The sequence below is a fragment of the Strongylocentrotus purpuratus genome, unplaced genomic scaffold (genome assembly GCF_000002235.5).
Source record: "Strongylocentrotus purpuratus isolate Spur 01 unplaced genomic scaffold, Spur_5.0 spur5_scaffold_9, whole genome shotgun sequence".
Lineage (NCBI taxonomy): Eukaryota > Metazoa > Echinodermata > Echinoidea > Camarodonta > Strongylocentrotidae > Strongylocentrotus > Strongylocentrotus purpuratus.
In genome coordinates, this window is record NW_022145615.1 from 13278800 (window position 1) to 13288574 (window position 9775).

At 36.3% G+C, this 9775-nt stretch overlaps 2 non-coding genes across 2 annotated transcripts; both read left to right on the plus strand.

Moving 5' to 3' along the window:
• The first annotated feature begins 607 nt into the window (after positions 1-607).
• Positions 608-680, plus strand: TRNAT-AGU. Its single transcript has one exon. It is a non-coding gene; the product is annotated as a tRNA-Thr (tRNA).
• A 381-nt stretch (positions 681-1061) lies between these two features.
• Positions 1062-1134, plus strand: TRNAT-AGU. The gene has a single exon. It is a non-coding gene; the product is annotated as a tRNA-Thr (tRNA).
• The last annotated feature ends 8641 nt before the right edge of the window (positions 1135-9775 follow it).

Sequence of the window (9775 nt, forward strand, 5' to 3'; positions counted from 1 at the left end):
GTTGCTATGTCGGGCATGCCTCGGACAAGCTTTCAGGTTGTCAAAAAACACCTTTGTTTTAAAAGTGTGTATATACAATTAGTATATGTTAGTGAACTGGTCTTTTCTTGCCGGAGCAAAATAACGTCGGAGCATGCATGCACCGATGAAGAACGGTTAAGACATCCCAGATTCATTGTCACGCCTTGCCTGGATTATGAGGAATTAGACGGGAGATCCGTGGGTTAGCCATTAATAGCATTAATAGCATCTACTTGATTGCAATTTCCCGTCAAGTTGGCTCTATACTCAGCCGGCTTAAGATGAAACAGGGGAAGCTTATCATAATACCTAGCTAGTACATGTATATTTACTTGTTTGTTCAAATATCCGTGTCTTCATTAGTTTGATTGGTAATGCAAAAACAATCTAATGGTTACGGAGCGAGAACAATCCTACAAGTAAAAAAATAACTGAAACGGCAGGATTTAATTTGTAGCAATTGACTGGGCGTCTCCACTTGAGGGAGACTGTCATGTCAGTTCTAACATAAAAGTAAAAATCCTATTAAGATTTCCACTTTTCGAATTGTTACCTGGATAGAGTTTGACAAAGAACCTGCGTGAACGGCGCTGTGGCTTAGTTGGTAAAGCGCCTGTCTAGTAAACAGGAGATCCCCGGTTCAAATCCGGGCAGTGCCTTTTTTTTAAATCAATTTATAGGGTTTATAGCATTTACTTGATTGATTGCAATTCCCGTCAAGTTTGCTCTATACTCAGCCGGCTTAAGATGAAGCAGGGGGAAGCTCATTATAGCTAATTCATGTACTTATTTGTACACTATCCATGTCTTCATTAACTTGATTGGTAATACAAAAACCAAATGATTTATACGGAGTGAGAAAAATCAAACAAGTAAAAATTAACAGAAACGACAGGATTTTGTTTGTAGCAATTGACTTGGCATCTCCACCGGAGGATGTCATGTCAGTTTTAACATAAAAGTAAATACACAAATCAAGATTTTGGTTCTAAATTGTTACCTGGATAGAGTTTGACAAAGAACTTGGTTAGTCCGTGAACGGCGCTGTGGCTTAGTTGGTGAAGCGCCTGTCTAGTAAACAGGAGATCCCCGGTTCAAATCCGGGCAGTGCCTTTTTTAGGGGTTTATAGCATTTACTTGATACTTAATTGTAATTTCCCATCAAGTTTGCTCTATACTCAGCCGGCTGCGTCTTATATTTTCGTACCCTAGCGAGCCCAGATCGAGCTCGCGAAAGAAACCATCGCATGTGCATATGGAATCCGGTAGGGTTGTTAATAGGGTGATAGTAATTATACCTTTCATCAAACCATCGTTAGCTCAACTCGGTAAGGACAACGTTATACTAATAGAACTTTGGAGTTGACTTGAGGTTTTGAGTCTCAGTATTAGCTCAATTTTTTTGCCTTTATGAATAGTGAGGCGAAGCAATAAATAATAAAAGTCTAATTGTTTGTGACCTCTTTCCAAGCTCTCGTAGCTTGTTATGTATGAAAATGAGTTCATACTGGAATCTGGGCTCGCTGTGGTTAGAAAAAATAAGACGCCAGCCGGCTTAAGATGAAGCAGGGGAAGCTTATCATAGCTAGTCCATGTATATTTACTTGTTTGTACAACTATCCATGTCTTCATTAGCTGGAATGGTAAAACAACAAAACAATAAAATGATTACGGAGCGAGAACAATCTCACAAGTAAAAAATAACTGAACGGTAGAATTATAGGTCGATATCGTAATTGCTAAATAAGATAACCATGCATATATATCGTTATCATTTCATCATCATCATTACCATCACCAGCAGCATCATCATCCTTACTATTATTATTATATTTATTACTATTATCAGGTTCTAGGACAATTACCCCCTGGACAATCACCCCCGGCAAATCACCAACTGGAAAATTACCCCCCCCCAGGAAAATTACCCCCGGAGTATAATATAGAACGACAACCAAGGACTTCCCCTTTAAGAACAGAGGTCGATTGGGGGTAATTGTCCTCGAGGTGGCTGTCCTTGGTTTTCCTTGGGGGTGGGGGGGGGGGAGTTATTGTCCAATAGGGTAATTTTCAGGAAGGGGTGGGGTAATTTTCAGGGGTGAGGATAATTGTCCTAGGATGTGATTTTCCAAAGGGATAATTTTCAGGGGTGGGGCGGTGGGGAAGGGGCTGTTAATTGTCCTAGGGGGGATTTTTCTGGGGGTAATTGTCCCCGCGGGGTGGTTGTCCTAAGGGGGTACTTTCCCGGGGGTTATTGTCCCGGGTGTAATTGTCCTGACACGTTATTTTTATTATAAATATTATTACTCTAATTATTCTTATCATTGCTATTTTTAATAATTTCATTATCAATATTATCAGTAGTATCATCATCATTATTATCATTATCTTTAAAAAATATTTTTTGATATATAAATATATATATATCATAATAATAATAACAATAATAATAACAATGACAAAAACATCAACAATGATAAAAATATTGATAATGATAATAATAATAATAATAAGTAGATTATCTATAGGACATTATATGATCATTAAGTCCATGTGCGCTTTATAAATCAGTGTATCATGTTGATAACTTTATTTTGAAAGAAAATTACAAATGCAAATATAAAAATATTTATTGAGACATTATACTGCAATTGAATGGGGAAAATTAATACAATATACAAACGTATAAGAAAATAAATAATAAATTACCAAAATACATTAATGATAATAATAAGAGCTCACATTTATAATGCGCCTACTATTTTGTCTCTAGGTGCAGTACATATTATAACCCGGTCATCGGATTCAGGCTCACCCGCAAACAATGTATTGTGCAGCCTGGTTAAACAAACCTACTTATTTAGTAATTTGTTCTTGAGTTGAGAATGTTAGCAGACATCCATTGAGTGAGTAGTGTGTGTGTATGTGTGGGTGTATGTGTGGGTGTGTGAGGGGGGGGGGGAGCAGGACTTTGTACCAGTCAATAACCTCCTGTTTTTATATATTTTTATATTTAAGTGAATGACATGTACAATTGACTTATAAATTATGTTTTTGTACTCTGAGTTTCATTTTGTTGCTCAGTTATATATACTGCAAATAAGTTTTTGTTTAATTATGTTTATGTATAAGCAACTAATATTTTATTAAATTGTATGTTCTTGTTTGTATTACACATTTGGGGGAATAAAACAAAATGATTACACACACACACAAAAAAGAACACATTCTCCACTCTCTGGGGAGCATTCCCGCCAGTCGCCATTTTACATTTTACATTTTACTACCGGGTACCCATTGAACACATGGGTGTAGAGTGGCAAATGTTGACTAACGTCTTTGCCAAAGAACATTAGTGCCGCGGCGGGACTCGAACCCCGTACCTTGCGATCTACAGTCGGGTGATAATCCCCTGCATTAGACCACAACACTTCTATAGGTCTGTGATAATAACCAAATGAATTAAGAAAAATACAACAAAATATGACGACAACAAAGTATTAGGCTACAGAACAGAGCAAAATATAATAAAGCAAAGCAAAACATTTTTACTGGATATTCTACGCTATTGCAAACATAATTATCAAATTGAATTAAAATGACTGGATGGTAATTAGAGGTGTGTTTTCAAGAGACTCTTGATTATTCGGAGGTTAGGAGCATCCCGAATGTCCGGTGGCAGATTGTTCCCTATACTCCTATAGAATGCACGGTCAGGATTATGACCTACATGTATGTGGTCAATGTGGAAAATGTATGCAGGTAATGTTCTTCTTTTGTGAAAAAAAGAACTATTTTTGAAGGCTTAGCCAGGAGACCAACCGACCGGACCCGCCCGTATTCCATATACTTCAAATAAGCATAGACCACTAATCCTGGGACTCAAAATCTTATGAATTTTAGCGGAAATGTACCTCAATCGTAAAATTATTGATCGGTTGAACGCGCTACGCTACGTTCCCAACATCTAGGACAATGGATTAAATAAGATTTGTATACTATTTCGCCTGTGAAGTTGTCGATGGTATGGCGAGAATGATTCGACAGTCACTGGGTTCATGACCCTAGCTCAAATTATTGATCAAGGCCCGTCTTCTCCTAAATTTTAAAGCCAGTCTGTACTAGTTGGCCGATTAGGGCGATTAGACCTCCCTGCAAGGTCACTGGCATCAAATCAGCTCTCAATCAACATAAGAAAAAGGGGATCATGGGGTACCAACAGACAACGATTAGGCATTGTTTGCTATATTGAGGTTGCACGTAGCTATAAGTAGTGCAGTGGGGCTTTTAACCCGACTATAGCTTTAAGCTTTTATTAAAAATAACGTTTAACAAAGGCAGTTAGTCTGAGGTCTAAGTTTTCATTAGACCCAGGGTCGAGTTTAGCTTGTTTAGTAGAATACGGGGCATTTCATTCTTCTCTTTCTTCAAAAGCTTCATTTCATCCTCCATTTGAATCCTCACGCATGCTTTCTGTGCAAACTTTCTCTTGACCACGCTGGAATCCTTTCCAGGTTTGAAAAGTACAAAAATCCATTAAAGAATATAAAACGACACGCCATAAAATGATTTGAACTATTTTCCCATTCATACTCATTTTGCGTTTAGATTTTGATAAGAAGAAGGAAAACAAAATTCAAAGGGTAAACGGAAATATTCAAACGAATTCAAAGGTAAATAAACACAAAACGTAACATTATTCTTTATATTATAATCCGTCCACAATTTTCAAAACAGAAAGTGGTGCCTTTGTGAACAGTTTTCCAGTGGAGCCCCATGTAATGATGACGAATCATAGGCACGAATATATAGTGACGCATCTATAATGATTGTAAGTAGAAGCTAATCAGCAGAACGATTAAAGACGTATCGAACTCCTAATTACGACTATGCTTTGACGGAAATTGACAGGAATTGCAACTTGTTAACATGCCTGCTGCGTACCTCGTTAATCTAGCTGGCGCTTTGCCGGGGTCGAAAGGGGTCGAAAGGCGACACTCCGCCCAGATAGATGGGTGCCATTCTCATTGACACTTCGTACACTCTAAATGTCAGCGAGTAAATTGTGCCGAGTAAAACAAGTTGAGTAACAAAATGAGCAATTCAGTACTCAAGCTGGAGTAAGACCTTAATTTTAGTGGTACTCGTCACCCGAGTAATTTGTTACCTTCGATAAAGAGTAAATCAATGACTCAACATTGAGTAAGAACTTCGTTTGTGTCAATTTTGAGTAAACTACGGTTGTGTATTAGCTGTTAAAACCCTAGTTGAATCCACCTTTGTTTTAATCAGTATTGAGTAAAAACATGTACTTAACTTAATACATGTTTTTACTCAATATTGATTGAGCAACTAAGCGTTACCCAGATAACATCATACTCAATATTTGAGCAAAAAATTGCTCAAACAATTTGAGTCAAAACATGTACTCGTTAATTGAGTAAAATTTGGCTCAACTCATGAGTGGTTTTTTACTCGACATGAGTTGATTACGTTTCTACCCAGTACTGAGTAAAAAAGGGAACCGCTCAACAAAGGAGTAAATATTGAGTAAAGGTTGACTCATTCAACCTGAGTAGAGATTTAGTCTTTTATTGAGTAATATTTTTACTCAACAGATGAGTAGATTTGTTACTCAACACATGCTGAGTAAAGTTTACTCAAAAGTCGGGTGGTTCCCTTTTGACTACTCAAAAGAGTAACAATTTGACTCAAATTGAGCAGTTTTTTTTTAGAGTGTAACAAATTTGGTCTTCGTCAATCGGGCTGCTACCGTGCTACACCATGAACCTATTATAGAACATAGCTATTCCACAAGACAAAGAAAAGGTGTACAATAATTACGTATTCCAAAATTAAGAACGACACAAGGTCAATGTCATTGTCTTTTGTGGGCAGTGAATTTTGGAAAAGATTACCTATTAATGTCAGATTGACAAGGTCTAGAAAAAGGTTTCGGAATTCTGTTACATGTCATCCTTTGAACGAGTCATGAATGAAATATCAAGTTAAATAATTTGCAAAATTATGTACACGAATTATATTTTGCATTATTAGTTTGTATATTGTAAGATATTATTGATTATTCTTATTTTTTAAAGTATCGATTGTAAACGTAAATTCATTATTTTTTGTTTTGTTACGTTTTCTAAACTTATTTGTACCAAAATACTTTGTTTAGCTGTTTGAGGGGTTAGGCTCGACTATCACATGGGCTATTATTTGGCCCCTTTTACTAACCAATCGTTTCGTTTCTTGTATAAATTATGTAAACTCATTGTATGAAATGTATTAATGTTGGTAACTAAATAAAATCAACATGATGTACATTATATATGCAGACTTATACAGACTTAACTCCGTTTCGTTGACGATCAGCCATGTACAAAGAAGACGAAAGACTTGATGCATGGCTGATCGTCAACGAAACGGAGTTTAGTCTTTTGTCAACTCTGTTATAATCGAACATCGTGATTTTGAAGTGCTTAATAACACAATATAATCACATTTTAATTAATGTGACACCGTGGCATAGTCGAAGGGGAGGGGGGGGGGGGGTGGTGGGATGCACTTTCCTGAAAAAATAGTTATATGACTATGCTGCTATACCGTAAATCACGCATGAACAATTGGTTTAGTTGTTAAATCATCAATCAATCGAGATTATCATTCATCACTTGCCAAAAATACTCTTGAGGTCAGATTATTTCACATTTGCCAGAAATCCGTGTCCTATCCAATTAAGTGATCCGATTTCAGAAACCAAACAGCCTTATAAGTGACAGAACTCAACGTTCTCCCAATAAATTAGTTGATTTCAGAAAAGAAGATCATTCGTTCGTTCGTGTCTCCTTAGATCAAGATTAATGTAATCTTGATCTTCGGAGTAGTTGCTACAACCGGCCGTGTCAGACACGTTGCCCCGGGGTGCGAGATAGGACTCTTGTAGCGTGCCCCCATTTAAAACAATTATACAATAACAGTTAACATTACATTAATTAAATAGTATGAAACTATTAAAATTAATCTCATGTTACGGGAACAATATTGCATATATATATTATGAATCAATTGATTTGGTCGATCCAGTTCGATGGCACAAACACGGCACTACTGGACAGAGATCCTAATAATTACAGAGCTTGGTCTTGTTGCTCTGTTCGCCAGCAGTTTGAGGATATGGAATCCCGCGGCACATTACTCACAAGAGTTCTAACAAGCCAAGCTTATAATAATCAAAGTGACATTTTTTATTTTTCCCCATCAGTCAATACCTTTTACATTTCAACTCAATTCATCCATGCATTAACTGATCAAAAGCTAGATCATTCAAAAGTTTATTCTATGACTTCCAACGACTACAATATGATGCTGAGGAGGAGAGGGCAAAAAGAAATAGATAGATTGTGATGATGATGATGTGACATGTTATCATATTGTTTACTCATGGTTGCCTCATCACTGTATTAATACTGCTTCCAGGGGCTTAGCCTGCAATCATCATAACTTCAATATTGGTTAGGCACCCATGCATTTAATTCAATTTACTCAAGAGGTGCACTAAAATGTGGATAAATCACCTTGTCCAAGGATGTAAGCACCAAGTAAAGATCGAACACAGGGCCTGTCATCAGTCGTATGAGAGTCTACAGCAGTCATCAAATATACACCACAATATGGCCATCCTTGATTTATGAGTCAGGAGCATTATCGCATCAACTTGAAAACAATATATTTAAAAAATTAACCCAAGGGCACTTTTAATACCCTATTGTAAGTCCCATAGAAGCAACGTTCGGATTACATAATTGATATATAATTGGCATGTTATCACATTTCGAAAGGTAGTTTTTTTTAAAGTGGTTGCCATCGTGTTCGGAGAGCATCCAAATAAAACGACTCTTTATTAATTTGAAATTTGAAAAAAAATGCCAAAATGATCACTGCAGGTATTTTTTTATATTCTAGGGACGATAAAACACTCTCTATAAATAACTCTGGAACCTCTTCTGACTGTCAAGGTATTTACTATCACAATTCACAATACAATCCCAACGGTAACCAGATTATATAAAGATATATATATATATATATATATATATATATATATATATATAACCCTATATGGTACATTAAGTGGACATCATACACATCCTCACCCTAACCCTAACACTAACCCTAACCCTAAACCTAAACCCTAACCCTAAACCTAACCCTAAACCTAACCCTAACCCTAATGTCTACTCAATTACTCATTTTTTCACTCCCAATGTCCTTCCAATGACGCCTTTAGTAAAATTACATATATAGAGAGAGATATATAACAAAATTGGGCCTTCCATGAGAAATAAAACGTAAAAAACGTTAAGAGGACACCAAATTGTCCTCCTAATCACAATGTCTACTTAATGACTCATTTTTTCACTCCAAATGTCCCTCTAATGACGCCTTTAGTAAAATATAATTATATCTTGGGGGGGGGGGGGCAAAAAGCCGGCCCGTTCCTCCTTTATAGTAAAAACAAATATTAACAAAAGAAAAAGAAAAGAACCAATAATCTGATAACTTTTATTTTTGCTTGTCAGTAATTTACGAAATTGCAACCCTCCCAACAAAAAATATTCCTCGTTCATCCTGGATATGTCCTTGTCATTAACCATACGATCATGTCTCGTTTATTTACGAATTGAGGATGACAGCTGAGTTCTTCTAGTATAATACTATATATTGTTTTCTACAATAATAAAATGAAAGTTTAGTTGTCTTCACATGCAAGTTTATGGACAAGATGGATATGTGCTCATTCATGTTGTAATTGTTATTAATGTAATTACTCAGCACTATATAGAACACGCGTCAGACAATCTCGACTATTACTCATGAGTGTCCAAGAACAAACACAGACAAAATTAACTCCGTCTATTAACAGAAGTGTTATTCTTAACGCGAACTTGAAACCGGTCGTCAAGTTCCCAAAAGGGGTGTAAATTTAGGAAGAAACTAAGGGGTCAAGTTCGTTTGAGAATGGAAATCAGGATCTTCCTACTTGGTCGTCCCGATGTCCCCGAAGACTATACGATTCTTGTCAAGGTATTTAACAAAGAAATCAGGATCTTCCTTGGTCGACTTGTCCCCATGTCCCCGAAGACTATATACGATTCTTGTCAAGGTATATAACAACGATTTGAAGGTCTAGACGCTGACAATTTAAGGTTATTTCTGAAAGCAGCTTCGTGAAACAAAAACTCGTGTCACTATTATACATGTAGGACAAGGTCAGATGATCAGCAGAAGAGAAACTGCATCTTTTCTTACGATGCATGGACTTTGATCAAGACTGTTTCGGGTATGGACATTTTTTTTTGAATTGCTCTTAGTAGAGAGAATCCTATCTTTTGGTAGGAATGGCAGATAACACGATACTTCAACTCTCTCGAGTGTGACCTGTCTCTTTCCGTGCTTTCCATATCATAACGAAATGGTAATTCAACAAAAAAGAAAACAAATAGAAAAAAATACAACAACAAATAACAAACAAAACAAATAAACCAACAACCCACCAACCAACCAATCAAACCAACCAACAAACCAAAAAACAAGTAAACAATCAAAAACACAAACAAAAACAAACAAAAAAACAAAAACTTGCGTCCTCAAATAGACATAGGCTAATTATTTTTGTAGGAAATCAGAGTACTATTTTTTTTTAAATAGTTTAACAAAAATGTTTTTATTGTTATTTCTGAAAAATTAA